Genomic DNA, 17,509 nt, shown 5'->3' on the forward strand with positions numbered 1-17,509 from the left:
CACAGTTATGTGTACAAAGAATGTAGCAGTACTTGTAATAGTCAAACATTATAACAACCCAAATGTCTATCAGTGGATTTGGCTAAATAAAATGATGGTCCGTATATACAATGGAACACTATGCAGCTATTAAAATTAATTAGTTGGCATTGAATCAGAAAGTGGAATGGTGGCTACCACAGGCTGGGGGGGGGGTGGGGAAAGAGAAGATAATTTTTTTTTTTATCAAAGGGTACAAACTTTCAGTTATAAGATAAATAAGTTCTGGAAACCTAATGTACAGCATGGTGACTGTAGTTAATAAAAATGTATTACATTGCTAAGAGAGTAGATCTCAAGTGTTCTCACCACATACACCAAAAAAAGATAACTATGGGAGGTATGTTAAGTAGTTTGGTTGTGGTAGTCATATCACAATGTATACATTTATCAAAACATCACATTTTATACCTTAAATATATACAATTTTTAAAAATACATATGTATATACAATTTTTATTCATCTAAATAAATAAATAAAATATTTTTTAAATGAGTGAGTTAACACCCCAAATAGGCAAAGCAATCTTGAGAAAGAAGAACATAGTACCACACTTCCCAATTTCAAACTATATCACAAAGCTAGAGTAATCAAAAGAGTATGGTATGGGCATAAAAACAGACACATAGATCTATGGAATAGAATAAATAGCCCAAAAATAAACCCATGCACTTATGGTCAATTAATCTATGACAAAGGAGACAAGAATATACAATGGAGAAAGGGCAGTCTCTTCAACAAATGGTGCTGGGGAAACTGGACAGCTACATGTAAAAGAATGAAATTAGAACATTTTCTAACACCATATACAAAAACAAACTCAAAATGGATTAAAGACCTAAATGTAAGATTGCATACTATAAAACTCCTAGAGGAAAACATAGGTGGTAAGTTTCTTGACTTGGGTCTTGGTGATGATTTTTTGGATTTGACATCAAAAGCAAAGGCAACAAAAGCAAAAACAAACATGTAGGACTACCTCAAACTAAAAAGCTTCTGCACAGCAAAGGGAACCATCAATAAAATGAAAAGACAACCTAATGAATGGGAGAACATATGTGCAACTCATATATCTGCTAAGGGGTAAATATTCAAAATATATAAAGAACTCATACACTCAAGAGTAAAAACAAACAAACAAAACAGAAACCTGATTTAAAAATGAGCAGAGGGGGACTTTGCTGGTGGTGCAGTGGTTAAGAATCCGCCTGCCAATGCAGGGGACACAGGTTCGAGCCCTGGTCCAGGAAGATCCCACATGCCTTGGAGCAACTAAGCCCATGTGCCACAACTACTGAGCCTGCGCTCTAGAGCCTGCGAGCCACAACTACTGAGCCTACATGCCACAACTACTGAAGTCCACAAGCCTAGAGCCCATGTTCCGCAACAAGAGAAGCCACCACAATGAGAAAAGCCTGCACACTGCAACAAAGAGTGGCCCCCACTCGCCACAACTAGAGAAGGCCCGCACGCAGCAATGAAGACCCAACACAGCCAAAAATTAATTAATTAATTAATTAATTTTAAAAAAATGAGCAGAGGATCTGAATAGACATGTTTTCAAAGAAGACATACAAATGGCCAAGAGGCACACGAAATGATGCTCAACATCACTAATCATCAGGGAAATGCAAGTCAAAACCACAATGAGATATCAACTCACAATTGTTAGAATGGCCATTATCAAAAAGACAAGAAATAGCAAGTGTTGGCAAGGATGTGGAGAAAAGGGAACACTTGTGCACCATTGGTGGGAATGTAAATTGGTGTAGCCATGAGGGAAAACAGTTTGGAGGTTCCTCAAAAAATTAAAAATAGAACTACCATATGATCCAGCAATTCCACTTTTTGGTATTTTTCTGAAGAAAATGAAAACGCTGGACTTCCCTGGTGGCACAGTGGTTAAGAATCTGCCTGTCAATGAAGGGAACATGGGTTCGAGCCCTCTTCCGGGAAGATCCCACATGCCTCGGAGCAACTAAGCCCGTGCACCACAACTACTGAGCCTGCGCTCTAGAGCCCGCGAGCCACAACTACTAAGCCCGCACGCCCTAGAGTCCATGATCCACAACAAAAGAAGCCACTGCAATGAGAAGCCCACGCACCACAATGAAGAATAGCCCCTGCTCACCACAACTAGAGAAAGCCCACGTGCAGCAACAAAGACCCAACGCAGCCAAAAATAAAATAAAGATATATAAATAAAAAAGAAAATGAAAACGCTAACTCAAAAAGGTATATGCACCCCCATATTCAGTGCAGCATTATTTACAATAGTCAAGATATGGAAACAACCTAAATGTCCATCAATGATGTGGAACAAGCCTGTCTGTATATCTGGTAGCTCTCTCTTGCTTTCTTTTCCTTACCAGTATTCTGCCCCACGTTTGCTTCTGTGATGGTTATATTGCGTATCAAGCACACCCACGGTTGTAAAAATAGTATAGCAAAAGAGAAAAAAACTCAGTTACTGATGTACTAGATTTGTGTATGTCTTTTAAACATACATAGTTTCCACCTTACATGGAATAATCAGGAAAAGTGCAAAAACTCAAAAGTGAAATAAAAAAATAACTGTCCATCAATGGATAAATGGATAAAGATGATGTGGGAAATATATACAGTGGAATATTATTCAGCCACAAAAAAGAATGAAATCTTACCATCTGTGACAACATGGATGGACCTTGAAGGCATTATGATAAGGGAAATAAGTCAGAAAAAAACAGATACCATATGATCTCACTTGTATGTGGAATCTAAAAGCAAACAAACACACAAAAAACAAAACAAACCAAGCTCATAGACATGAGAGAACAAATTAGTGGTCGCCAGAGGTGGGGGGCAATATGAGTAAAGGGAGTCAAAAGGTACAAACATCCAGTTATAAAATAAATAAATCATGGAGATATAATGTAAAGCATGGTGACTGTAATTAATAATACTGTATTGCATATTTGAAAGTTGCTAAGAGAGTAAATCTTTTTTTTTTTAATAATCAACAAGGACCTACTGTATAGTACAGGGAACTATACTCAATACTCTATAATAACCTATATGGAAAAAGAATTTGAAAAAGAATAGATATATTAATATGTATAACAATCACTTTGTTGTACACCTGAAACTAACACAATATTGTAAATCAACCATACTCCAATATAAAATAAATTTTTTAAAAAAATGAAAAAAAGGGACTTCCCAGGTGGTGCAGTGGTTAAGAATCCGCCTGCCAGTGCAGTGGACAAGCGTTCGAGCCCTGGTCCGGGAAGATCCCACATGCCTCGGAGCAACCAAGCCCGTGTGCCACATTACTGAGCCTGAGCTCTAGAGCCCATGAGCTGCAACTACTGAGCCTGTGTGGCACAACTACTGAGCCCGCGTGCTGCAACTACTGAAGCCCATGCGCCTAGAGCCTGTGCTCCGCAACCAGAGAAGCTGCCGCAATGAGAAGCCCGCGCACCACAACGAAGAGTAGCCCCAGCTCACCGCAGCTAGAGAAAGCCCACATGCAGCAACGAAGACCCAATGCAGGAAAAATAAAAAAGAGAGTAAATCTTTAAAAGCTCTCACCACAAGAAAAAAAAGTTTGTAGCTATGTATAGTGATGGATGTTAACTAGACTTATTTTGGTGATCATTTCTCAATATACACAAATGTTGAATCATGTTGTACACCTGAAACTATTATAATGTTATATGTCCATTTATACCTCAATAAAAAATTAAGTTTGAATTTAGAAAACATGAATGCATTGATGCTGTATGTATAAAAAGACAAAAATGTCCAAAATATATTATGCAAAAAGGAAGTTGCAGAATGGTGTACAAAATATAGCATGCGGGGACTTCCCTGGTGGTCCAGCAGTTAAGAATCCACCTTCTAATTCAGGGGACACGGGTTCAATTCCTGGTGGGGGAACTAAGATCCTACATGCTGCGGGGCAACTAAGCCTGTGCACTCTAGAGCCCTCGCGCCACAACTAGAGAGCCTGCATGCCGCACACTCTAGAGCCCATGAGCCACAACTAGAGAGAAGCCCGTGCACCATAACAAAAGATCCCGCATGCCACAATGAAGATCCTGCGTGCTGCAACTAAGACCTGATGCAGCCAAATAAATAAATATTAAAATAAAATATAATATAGTGTGTACCCATTTATTATAAAAATTATCTGAAAGTATATGTGTAGATGAAACTCTGGAAGACTTACACTAAATTCTTAACAGGGGTTATCTCAGAGTGATAGAATTACCAGAGACTTACACTGTCTAGGTTGTAGGTTTATATTATTAAGCAAATCTTTTATAACACATATTATGTTTAAAATAATAATAACACGTTTGAAAAATAAAGTGGAGGGGTTATGGATCTGAAGGGCAATTACAAAGGATTAAGGTAGTGAGAAAGCTGGAACAAACCAAAGTCAAGGACAAAGAATGAGATAATGGAATTTTACATTTTCAGTAGAGTAATTCTGGGAAATGACCAAATCCAGGAGCAGGTGGAGAGATTTTTGTCACAGAAGTAGAGTGGAGAAGAACACTAGCTGTGGCCAGGGAACTGTGAAGCTAGGGTGTTGCTTGGCCAGTCCAATCTCAGAGCATTGTGATCGGCTAGCAGGTGAAGAGCTGGAGTTTGGGAAGAGGGGAGAATAAGAACCAGATGCCCGAGTTCTCAAAGAATATAAGGAAATATAAAAGAAGTTAATAAATGACTACATCAAGAAGGAATAAAGAATTCCCAGCAGGAATTCCCTGGTGGTCCAGTGGTTGGGACTCCACATTCTGACTGCCAGGGGGCCGGGTTCAATCCCTGGTCAGAGAACTAAGATACCACAAGGTATGGGACACGACCAAAAAAAAAAAGACGGAATAAAAAGTAATACTACCAGAAGGCATGAGCCTCAAAGGAGAAACTTTTAATCTGAGAGTTGAAAGCAATGGTCTGAAAACAGTGAAGAATAAGAATGATAACTTCTCCTGTGAAACAAATAAAAATGACTAATGACTGAAAAAGATAAATAACTCTCCAGTAATGGTGAGGTGTAAGAATATGGGCACTCTCATGTATGGCTGGTAAGAATGTACATTAGAACAAACTTTCTGGATAAAATTAATTTGGCAGTATTTATCGAATTTTTTAATTCTCATGCCATCTAATTCAGCAGTTCCAATTCCATAAATCTATCCTACAAATCCATTCACATGTACTCAAACATAGATGTAAGGATGTTCATTGTGGCATTGTAATAGCAAAAACAAAACAAAGCTGGAAACAACCTAAATGTTCATCAGTAAGGACACTGGTTAAACAAATAACATGAGGCTTTTACTCAAGAGCCATAGCAATAAGGGAGGTGTATCCTTGGGGAGAAGCAAGGCTTCAGTTAAAGCAACTGAAAAGAGAATTGGGGGAGGAAATTTAGTGTACACTTGAGTTTGTTTACAATGAAATCAGTTTTGCAGAAAACACCGTGCAAAGAATTGGCAAGAGAGGCAACAGTGGGTGGATGAACGGGGTAAGGGAAGGTGTGGAAGGGTAGCTGGAAGCTCAAAAAAGAGTGAACAAAAAGGCAAATGATCAAGGAGGCTTGCAGGATAAACTGGCTTTCAGGTTAACTGGATCCTTCAGTGTAAGATGCCCTTACCCCACCCTTGAAAGTCCAGGAAACTCCTACTCATTCTTTAAGTCTCAGACCAAAGATTATCTTTAATGAGGCTTTCCCTAATACCCTGTGGTAGAGTTATGAAATCCTTCCCTCAAATCCTATAGCAGTTTATACAACCACTATTATAGGATTTATCACTTTTGATGAGGGATACTTAACATGAGGTTTATGGATGGCAGCAGGTACACTCAAAAAACTCACAGATAAGAAAAAGAGAGAAGTAAACAAAGGATTACAAAATAGTATAAAACATAAATGAAGATCTAAATAAATGGAAAGATATACCACGTTCCTGTTGGGAAAACTCAATAACGTAAAGATATCAACTCCCCCTCAATTAAGCTGAAATTTCAATGTAATCGCAACTAAAATCTCAGCAAGATATTTTGTGGAATTTATTGGCTGATTCTAAAAATTCTCATGGAAGGAAAAATGAGGTAGATTAGTCAAGAAATATTTTAAATACAACAGAGGAAAACTTGCCTTACCAGGTATCAAAATTTGTGATAAAGCCTTAGCAGTAATTTTCATATTGATATTGATATTGACATTAATAGTGGCATAAGAACAAACAAATACATCAGCAAAACAAAAAGATGGTCCAGAAACACACTGATGTGTATAGGGGAATTTAGTATATGATAAAGGTGGCATTTCAAATCATTGGAGAAAGTCAATAAGTAGTGCTGGGACAATTAGCTACCTGTTTGGAAAAAAATTAAATTATAGCAATACCTCACACCACTCACAAAAATAAATTCTAAACAGTTTAAAGAATAAAACCTAAAAAACAAACTCAGAAACAACCTATGTTGGACAAAGATTCCTTAGATATGAAACCAAAAACATGAGTCATAAAAGAAAAAATCGATATACTGAACTTCATCAAAATTATGAATTTCTGCTCTTCAGAAGATACTGCTAAGAGAATGAAAAGACAAGCTACAGACTGACAGGAAATGTTTGCAAATCACATATCTGATAAAGGACTTGTACCCAAAAATACATAAGAACTCTCAAAACTCAATAATAGGGCTTCCCTGGTGGCGCAGTGGTTGCGAGTCCGCCTGCCGATGCAGGGGACACGGGTTCATGCCCCGGTCCAGGAAGATCCCACATGCGGCGGAGCGGCTAGGCCCGTGAGCCATGGCCATTGAGCCTGCGCGTCCGGAGCCTGTGCTCCGCAACAGGAGAGGCCACAACAGTGAGAGGCCCACATACCACAAAAAAAACACAAAAAACCTCAATAATAAGAAAACAATCCAGTTTTTTTTTAAGTGGGCAAAAGATTTGAACAGACATTATACCAAAGATGCTCAATATCATTAAGTCATCAGGAATATACAAATTAAGACCACAATGAAAAACCATTACATAAGGCTTCCCTGGTGGTGCAGTGGTTGGGAGTCCGCCTGCCAATGCAGGGGACACGGGTTCGAGCCCTGGTCCAGGAAGATCCCACATGCCGCGGAGCAGCTGGGCCCATGTGCCACAACTACTGAGCCTGCGCTCTAGAGCCCGTGAGCCACAACTACTGAGCCCACGTGCCACAACTACTGAAGCCTGTGCGCCTGGAGCCCGTGCTCCACAACAAGAGAGGCCACCACAATGAGGGTCCCGTGCACTGCAACGAGGAGTGGCCCTGCTCCCCGCAAGTGAAGAAGGCCTGCGCGCAGCAACAGGGACCCAATGCAGCCAAAAATAAAATAAATAAATTTATTTAAAAAAAAAACATTACATACCTATTAGAACATCTTAAAAAAAAACAAAACCAAAAACTGACACTACCAAGTGCTGGGGAACTAGAAGTAACTGGAACTCTCATACATTACTGAAAGGAATACAAAATTGTATAACCAATTTGGAAAACAGTTTGGCAGTTTCTTACAAAGTTAAACACACACTGACTACACAACCTAGCAGTCCCACTCCTAGGCATTCACCCAAGTGAAATGAAAACTTGTGTTCACACAAAAACCTGATGCTAATGTTTACAGTGACTGCATTTGTAATCACTAAACGCTGGAAACAACCCAAACGTCCCTCAACTGGGGAATGGAAAAACAAACTGTGGTATATCCATACATTGGAATCTACTTAGCAATAAAAAGGAACAAAGTACTGATGATACAAGGAATGACATGGATACAATTTAAAGGCAATGTGTGGATTGGAATAAGCCAGTTTCAAAAGGTTATATTCTGTATGATTTCATTTATATGACAGTTTTGAAAACGTAAAACTATAATGACAGAAAATAGGTAGTGAGTACTAGGAAGTAGGGAGAAGGAGTTGACCATAAAGGGGAACTGGGGAATTTTTTGAAGTGATGGATCTATTCCATATCTTGATTATGGTGGTTGTTACACAACTGTATGCACTTGTCAAAACATGCAGAAATGCACACTAAAAAGAGAGAATTTTACTATATGCAAATTATACCTTAATTAAAAATGAAAAAAAATAATCCTAGCACACACATGCATACACAAACATACACACTTAGAAATGTATGAGAACAAAGGAACAAGAAGATTTTCGGGGGTGATGGATATGTTCGTTGTGGTGATAGTTTAATGGGCGTGTACATATGTCAAAACTCATCAAATTATATCCTTTATGTACAGTTTATTGTACATCAATCATACCTCAGTAAAGCTGTTTAAAAAAGGAGGAAGATATGTATGAGAAGAAAATATAAGTGACTATGTTTAAAACCTTGGAGTAGGGACAGCCTTCTTAAACAGACAAGAAAAGCAAAAGCCATAAAGGAAAAGAATGATATATATTTGACTACATCAAAATTTAAAGTTTCTATTCTAAAGACGTAAAAAATAAATACAAAAGAAGGGTAGATTGGGGGAAATGTTTGCAACATACATAGAACAGATAACTAATATCCCCAAAATAAAGAACTCCTACAAATCAATAAGAAAAAACAACTCAATAGAAACATGAGCAAAAGATATAACAAGCAAATAATACAAGAGGAAATACAAATATTAATAAACATATGAAAGGAAGACATATAATTTGGCTAATAATCAGAACTATGAATCAAAACATCAGCTTTTGCCTTACAGATTTTTAAGTTTAAAAAGATTGATATCAATTCCTGGCAGGGGTATGGGGAAATAGGTGCTCTCATACACTGTTGTTGGAAATATTCAGCCTTTTGGTGAACAATTTTGTACCATCTATGAAAATGTAAAACGTGCATACCCTCCAACCCAGTAATTCTATTCTTCATTACCTACCCTAGAGAAACACTTGCATATGTCCACAAAAATATAAATTAGGAGTTTGGGATTAACATATACACAATACAATATATAAAATAAACAACAAGGACCTACTGTATAGCACAGGGAACTATACTCAGTATCTTGTAATAACCTATAACAGAAAAGAATCTGAAAAATCACATACATATATATGTATGTATATACATATGTATAATATATGTATTATACATATATGTATATACATATATATGTATATGTATTATACATATATATATGTATGTATGTATAACTGAATCACTTTACTGTGCACTTGAAACTAACACATTACAAATTAACTATACTTCAATAAAAAAAGTTTTTTAAAGCCTTAAAAATGCAATATGCTTTGAGCCACTAATAGCAGTTCTAGGAACTAATTCTAACAAAATAATGAGATGCAAAAAAAAAAAAGATCAACACACAGGGTGTTTATTACAGTATTGTTTACAATAACAAAAAATTCAAGTGTACATCAATAGGAGACCATGAGATAAATTTTAGACATGATAGAAAAAAGATTGACATCTACATAATGACATGTTGTGTTGCTATTTCTTTTATTTTATTTGTATTTTCTTATTTTCTACAATAAAGATGTGTTATACTTCCATAAGAAAACAATATAAAAATTTTAGTAGTAAAATTTTTTTTAAAAGAGTTAATGGGAAAAAACCCAGAAAACTAGAAACTATCTCTCAGTGATTCTCAAACTGCATGTGGTAAAGGACCAGTAACACCTGTAACTTATGTAATATTGCACATCAACTACATTTCAATTTTAAAAATGAAAATAATTATTAAATGGTAAATGTTATGTTTATTTTACCACAATTAAAAAAAGGGAAGTGGGAAATGCTATATGCATACTATAGAATACTATGCAGCATGTCTTGTATCAGAAACACTGATTTACCTCATTCCCTTAGGTATATTGCCAAGTGGAAAAGCAAGCTGTGGAACAGTGTGGAGTATATCACTTATGCAGGAAAAAATAAACAAAAAATATATTTCTAGTTTGAAATACACAGAAGATGATCTGGAAGAACAAACACCAACCTAGTAACATTGGTTTCCTCTGGGACAGGGACCTGCATTGCAGGGGCTGGAAAGAAGAACTATCTATAATGTTTGACTTAATAAAAATATATTCATGTATTACTTGAAGAATCAAAATGCTTTTTATAAAAAATTAAAAGAATGGGTCAACTACAGAAAATATATAGTATGGTAAGGAAAAAAGGCACAGGTGCTGTGGGGATACAGAGAGACCTAAGTTCCCAGCCTGGGAAAACCAAGGAAGGCCTCCAAAAGGAAGTTGAAAGGAAAGCCTGAAATGAGCCTTGAAAGATGAGTAGAAACTAGCCAAGAAAAGTGTGAATGGGAACAAAAAGATGGAGAAGGTATTATAAGCAGAGGGAATTGTATGTGTGAAGGCATGGAGGCATGAAAGAACATAGCTTTCTCTGGGAACTGGAAATAGTTCATCAGGCTTGAAGCATAGAATCTATGTAGATGAATATAGGATTTGACTTTTACACTGAAAACAGTAGGGAATTTTTAAAGCTTACTGGAGTCACCTACCTGTTTTAGAAAGATCACTCTAGGTGCTGTGCAGAAAATAGATTGGACAGTAGTTGTAGACACAAAAAGGCCACTTTGAAAGCTACTTTAGCAATCCGGAAGAGAAATGATAAAAGGGAGTGGGAGTTGATGAAGAGAGGCAGGCAAGGAGCAACAAAGTGTTATTTAATAATGGACATTTTAAGTTTGAGAAGGATTTCCAAGTGGACATATTCAGTAGGAAGTTGGATTATACAGGTCTGGAACTTGAGAGAGAGGTCTGATTAGAACCACATTCGGGAATCAGGTTACTGAAACCATGAGAATTCAGTCCTTTCTATATCATTAAACCTTACCCCCTCAACTGGGTCCTTTCCATCATCATTTATAAGTAGATGCAAGTCACTCACCTTTAAGAGGGGAAAAAATCCTTTCTCAACTCCATCGTGCCATTCTCTACTGTTTCATAAAAATATTTGAAAACTTTTTTATATATAATTTTTTAACTTCATTAATTTTAATGATTTTTTTTCTTTTTTGCGGGGGGGGGGCACACCGCACAGCATTCAGGATCTTAGTTCCCTGACCAGGGATAGAACCCGTGCCCCCTGCAATGGAGGCACGGAGTCTTAACCACTGGACCACTGGGTAAGTCCCTGAAAACTCTTAAATGAGCTCTGTACTCAATGTTCTTCCCACTTCCCATCACTCCACGGAAATAGCTATTGCAAAGGTCACTAAATCTAACAGATGCCTTTCAGTCCTCATCTTACTTTACTCTCTCAGCAGCATTTAATACAGTATTAAATGTAACCCCTTCCTTCCTTCCTTCCTTTCAATAATACTCTATTCCCTTGGTTTTCATGACACCTCACCCTCCTGGTTTTCCTCTTACATCTCTTCCCATTCCTCAGCTTCCTTTGTGAGCTTCTCCCTTCTACCTCGTACTGCCTCTATAATCCAACCAAAGGCAGATAGTATATGACTGGGAAATTATTATGGGAGGGTTACAAATTCTGTTGCGTATAATCCTGCAAGCCTAAAAGATGCTTCTCTACCCACTATGAATCAATATCAAATGAATAAGCATAGCCTTCTGCTGAAGTAACCCACTGTGGTAGGCTAAATAGCCAAAGATGTCCATGTCCTAATCCCCAAAACCTGTGAATATTTTACCTTACATGGCAAGAGACTTTGCAGAAGAAAAAAAACTTCGATGATGTGATTAAGTTAAAGATTTCAGTGATTTAAGTTAAAGTTAGGGAAATTATCCTGGTGGCTTCTACATAATCACAAGGGTCCCTATAAGTGAAAGAAGGAGGCAGGAGAGTCAGAGAAGGAGATGAAAAGACAGAAGTAGAAGTTGAAGTGGAGATTGCTGGCTTTGAAGATGGAACGGAACCATGAGCCAAGGAATGCGGATATCCTCTAGAAGCTGGAAAAGACAAGGAACGGATTTCCCGGAAAGCCTCCAAAAGGAACACAGCCCTGCCAACACGTTGATTTTAGCCCCGTAAGACCTATTTGGACTTCTGACATCTAGAGCTGTAAGACAATAAATCTGTGCTGTTTTAAGCCATTGAGTTTGTGGTAATTTGTAACAACAGCAATAGGAAACTAATATACCCACTTTAAAAGGAAAAAAAATAGAGGAACAAACTGAATCCTAAGGAAAAGATGGCTGACCCAAAGAAACCTCTTAGGACTTTCTATCATGACAAGAAAAAACTCAAGGAACCTCTTCTCCAGAGTAAGTCTAGAGAGACCACCTGGTGATTTTTCTTCTATCTTGCCTTAAGGGCTGTTTGTCTGGATGGGCTAGGTACTCTCCCACTCCCACCCTCCAAAAGATACCTGGAACTAGGCTGCTTCTTCCCTTCCCTTCATCCCAGATGAGGATTTCTCTAGGAAGATGTTAGCTCACCTACAGACTACCTCTTTCCCAGCATGAGGGTGGAGGCCAGGAAAGAGCCACTGCCATATAGGAAGTTCCCACTGATTGGCAGATGAGAGCTGGGTGTGGGGATGCTGGACTCTGAATAGGATCCTTCTTTACAGGAAATGACCCCCTCATCAGGTGTCCCATTGAATGCAGCCAACTACTAAGGTCAGAAAACATCATGGACAAGACTTCAATTGAGGAACCCTGGAGATTCACAATCCTAAATTCCCTTTATTCTTTGCTGTATTCTCTGCTGTATTCTCATCTATTTTCAAAGATGGTCCTTTGAAAATAAAGAACAGAAAAATATAAGTCACTCACATCATCCACAAAAATAAATCCTAGCTGTATCAAAGATGTAATCAAACACACAGAAACCCCTGTACAAGAAAACACGGAGGAATGTTTATGACCTTGGCATATGGAAGACCTTATTAAACAAAACACAAAAATCAAAAGCCAAAAAACAAAAGATAAATCTGACCTTGAAATTTAAAACTTCTACTCAGGAAAAGATACCATAGGGCTTCCCTGGTGGTGCAGTGGTTGAGAGTCCGCCTGCCGATGCAGGGGACACGGGTTCATGCCCCGGTCCGGGAAGATCCCACATGCCGCGGAGCGGCTGGGCCCGTGAGCCATGGCCGCTGAGCCTGTGCATCCGGAGCCTGTGCTCCACAACAGGAGAGGCCACAACAGTGAGAGGCCTGCATACCACAAAAAAAAAGGAAAAAAAAAAAAGATACCATAAAGTTAAAAGGCAAGAGATTGAGAGAAAATATTTGCAATATATATAAAACAAAGGACTAATATTTTTCTTTATTTATCCTGGATAAGAAAAAGACAAACAATATAGAAAAACAGGTAAAGGATATGAGCAGGCACATCACAGAAAAAATACAAATTGCCAATAAACATATGAATGGATGTTCAACTTCCCTCTTAATCAGAGTACTACAAATAAGCAATGAGATTCTATTTTCTACCTATCATATTGGCAAAATTTAAAGTTTGATAATATTCAGTGTTGGGAAGAGTAAAAAGAATTGAGACCTCTTACACTCTGCTGGGGGGAGCATAGACTAGTACAGCCACGTTGAAGGGGCATTTGGTAATATCTACTAAGATTACAAATGCATATAGTTTACGATACCACTCCTAGGTATATGCCCTAGAGCAGATGTTCAGATGTTCTCAAAAGATGGTCCACAGATACCTGGAAGCTCCCAAGATCCTTTCAGGCGGTCTATGAGATTCAAAACTATTTTCATAAAAGTATTAAGATGTATTTGCCTTTTTTACTGTGTTGACATTTGCACTGATGGTGCAAAAGCAAAGGTGGGAGAAATAGAAAAAGCAAAGGTGGGTAAAAGGCAGTAGCACCAAACTGTACTAGTAGTCACTGTATTTTTTCACCACTGCACACTTAAGAATGTCCTTGATGAAGCAGTAAAAATTATTAAATCTCTATTGCTGAGTACACGGCTTTCTAATATTTTACCATGGCTATTCGGACTTGTGTTCTTGGCAGGTATTTTCTCAAAATGGACAAAGTGAACCTGTCACTTCAAGAAAAACAACTGACAATATTCAGTGCTGATAAAATCTGAGCTTTGGAGCAAAAATTAGAACTTTGGAAAACTTGCACCTCCACCATAGGTTTGGCAGCTTTCCAATACTTAACGACTTCTGATGAGAGCAGTGGTGATATGAATGAATGTGATTTTTTGACACTGTGTCAACATTGGAAAGACCTGCATAACTCAGTGAAACCAACATTTTCTAAATTGCCAGTGCAGGGCTTCCCTGGTGGCGCAGTGGTTAAGAATCCTCCTGCCAATGCAGTGGACAAGGGTTCGAGCCCTGGTCCGGGAAGATCCCACATGCCACAGAGCAAATAAGCCAGTGCGCCACAACTACTGAGCCTGCGCTCTAGAGCCCATGAGCCACAACTACTGAGCCCGCGTGCCTAGAACCCATGCTCTCCAACAAGAGAAGCTACCACAGTGAGAAGCCCACACACCACAATGAAGAGTAGCCCCTGCTCGCAGCACGAGAGAAGCCACCACAATGAGAAGCCCGCACACCACAATGAAGGGTAGCCCCCGCTCGCAGCAACCAGAGAAAGCCCGCGCACAGCAATGAAGACCCAACGCAGCCAAAGATAAATAAATAAGTGAATTTATTTTTTAAAAAAAAAACTCTTCAGCAAAAATAAATAAATTGCCAGTGCATGTTATAAAATCATGCACCCGATAAAAGATCTATTAAAGTACAGGGTAGACTAATGGATTTTTTTTTTTTTTTTTTTTTTTTTTTTTGCTGTACGCGGGCCTCTCACTGCTGTGGCCTCTCCTGCTGCGGAGCACAGGCTCCAGACGCGCAGGCTCAGTGGCCATGGCCCACGGGCCCAGCCGCTCCGCGGCATGCGGGATCTTCCCAGACCGGGGCACGAACCCGCGTCCCCTGCCTCGGCAGGCGGACTCTCAACCACTGTGCCACCAGGGAAGCCCAGACTAATGGATTTTAATGCAACAAAATATGAAAAGTTGACTGATACGGTTTCAAAATCCACATTAAAGTAATCTTTAAAAATGTAATCTTTAAGAAACTACCACTTGTTGAGGATTGATGTAGTATGAAAGAATATCCACAATTATCTGAAAAGGCTATTAAAATACTGCTTGTTTTTCTAATTACATCTGTGATATACTTCAACCAAAACATCATAATAGATCAAATACAGAAGCAGATATGAACATCCAGATGTTTCATATTAACTCTATTAAAGAGACTTGCAAAAAATGTAACACAATTTTACTGTTCTAATTTTTTTTGCTTTGGCAAAGTTATTTTTCATCTAAAAATATTTATGCTAACATGTAATGGGCTTATTGCTGTTATTTTTAATGAAAAATTTTAAATTCTCACTATTAATTTCTAATACATTGAATAGTGATAGATATAAACCCACATAAATTCTCTTAGGAGTGTAAAGGGGTCCTGACATCAAAAAGTTTGAGAACAGGGCTTCCCTGGTGGCACAGTGTTTGAGAGTCTGCCTGCCGATGCAGGGGACGCGGGTTCGTGCCCCGGTCTGGGAGGACCCCACGTGCCGCGAAGCGGCTGGGCCCATGAGCCATGGCCGCTGAGCCTGTGCGTCCGGAGCCTGGGCTCTGCAGCCGGGGAGGCCACAGAGGTGAGAGGCCCGCGTACCGCAAAAAAAAAAAAAAAAAAAAAAGTTTGAGAACCACTTCCCGAGAGAAACTCTGACAAAAAAGTCATGTCAGGAATGTTCATAGCAGGACTGCTTGTAAAAGCAAAAAAATTGGAAAAATCTAGTAGTCTATCGATAAGGAATGGTTAAATAAACCATTTAGTAGCCATTCTATGGTGTATTATGCCACATTTTTTTAAAGTGAAGTAAATCTTGATGTAGTGAAATTAAAATGTTTCCAAAACATTTAATGAAAAACTTTCAGGATATGTACAGTATGGTATACTTTTTGTAGAAATAAAGACACGACACATTTTCTTAAAGAAAAAAACCTGGAAGGCTACCAGGATACATACCAAACTGCTGACCTTTGGGAAGGGGAAGAGGACTAGGATTGTGGGTAATGGCCAGTGTGTACTTTAGCACTATCCTTGTATAATGTTTTGAGGGTTTTCCCCCCCCCCCAAGGAAAATGTACTAGTGTAATTAAAAATTATTGGGGAAAAGGAATAAAGCAACGAGGTCAGGTCCATTGACACTGAGAAAGAAAGGGCACTGGCTCTGAATCCAGGCTGAGAGGGCCAGTGTATTTGCTGCAGGGCTTCTGGAGCTGATGAGTCTAGGAAGAAGCGACGAGGGGTGAAATCAGGCGACGGAGGGAATGGATGGCTCAAACGGTGGTGACCGCCTGGATGGCGGAACTTTCTGAGTCAGGCACCTCCTGCTCCCTTCCTGGGATTAATTCAAAGGCCTTCACCGCCACACAGCCCAGCCTCTCCCGCTTCCGGCGTCACAAACCTCTTCCTGTTGCCAGCAAATTCTTGCCCCAGTCCGGGTCCCCGACCCCCACTCCCTGGGCCGCATCAGAGGAAGAGCTCCGGGCTGGCGGTGGTGGAAGGAGCCCTGCAGGCTAAGGCATGGCCCCGCTAAGTGCTATACATGGAGACTACAGCCAGAGTCGCGGCGGCACACCCGGAGACACTCTAAGACGCCGAAGCGTGACAGGGCCCGGGGTGATGGGGTGGGGGTGGGGATTAGAGGGTAGCTAGGTTGCGGGGTGCAGGCAATTACCAAACAAGCCGAAGGAGGTCCGAGGCAACCCCGCCGACTCTTCCAAGTGCCGAGAGGAAGGCTTTGCTTTCGAAAGCAGCGCCACAGGGTCCCCATTGGTCTTCCATTCCAGCCAACCAGCAGGTCTCCCTATGGCCCACCCCCTCGATTAAGAAGCCAATCAGAGGAGAGTATGTGCTTCCCGTTGCGTAAGACCAACTAAAAGTTTGCTCATTTCTGACTGACGTGTGGGTAGCCAACCAGAAGAGCCAAGGCCTGGTAAGTCGGCTTCCTATTTCAGTCGCCGTCTCGATCTACGTCACTGTCCTTGTCCCGTCCCTACCTGTAATCTAAGGTTTGGATCTGGGAGAAATAACCGAAAAGGAGATCCAAGCTGGAGGAATCGTGGCCCAAGAGGCAAAGTGATATCTCCCTGAGTTTCCAAGAAGGTTGGCCCTGAGGTCAGATGAGCCTGTGGTTGAGCTGTCAGTGCTGCTCTGGGACTGGCCTCAACGAGTGCCAACCTGAGAAAAGTATTGGTCATGAGAATGCCTCAGATACGTTGCTTTGCCACTGGGCTAGTTGTTTCATTTCCCCCAAATTTAGGTGGGAAGAAGGCTAGGAACATCCAGGGCCTTTAATTGAGATTATTGGTTTTTCTATAGCGAGGAGTGTAGGGATACTCAATTAGCAGTAATAAATACTGCTTCTAGAACAACTAAAATGAAATGTGTGGAGAAATTTTTGA

Source organism: Grampus griseus (assembly GCF_964374135.1).
Source record: "Grampus griseus genome assembly, chromosome: X".
NCBI classification, from domain to species: domain Eukaryota; kingdom Metazoa; phylum Chordata; class Mammalia; order Artiodactyla; family Delphinidae; genus Grampus; species Grampus griseus.